This window comes from Gigantopelta aegis, chromosome 2 (assembly GCF_016097555.1).
Source record: "Gigantopelta aegis isolate Gae_Host chromosome 2, Gae_host_genome, whole genome shotgun sequence".
Classification (NCBI taxonomy): Eukaryota; Metazoa; Mollusca; class Gastropoda; order Neomphalida; family Peltospiridae; genus Gigantopelta; species Gigantopelta aegis.
In genome coordinates this window covers 5847597-5847973 of record NC_054700.1, presented here as the reverse complement: position 1 = coordinate 5847973, position 377 = coordinate 5847597, and positions in this window count along the sequence as shown.

The window sequence follows — 377 nt, the reverse complement described above, 5'->3', positions numbered from 1 at the left end:
CCAACCTTTGCTACACGGCTGGTATATGAAATGTCACAGAATCTTGTTTTATCTATACATACGAATGTGGTTTTAAACACATTTTATTGCTAATTCCGAGAATGAGGTGTTCACTATTATATTGTGGATTATTATAAAGTGAGGGAAAGAAAGAAGTGAACATTTGACATTGAAAGGAAGGATGTTTTTTAACGACGACCTCAACACATTATAATTATGGTTGGTTATATGGTGTCGGACATATGATTAAGGACCACAGATAATGAGATAGGAAATCCGCAACCGGCACGTAATGGACTACTCTTTCCGATTAGCAGTAAGGGCTCTTTTATATGCAGCATCCCACTGACAAAACAGTACACCCCAAGCCTTTGTTA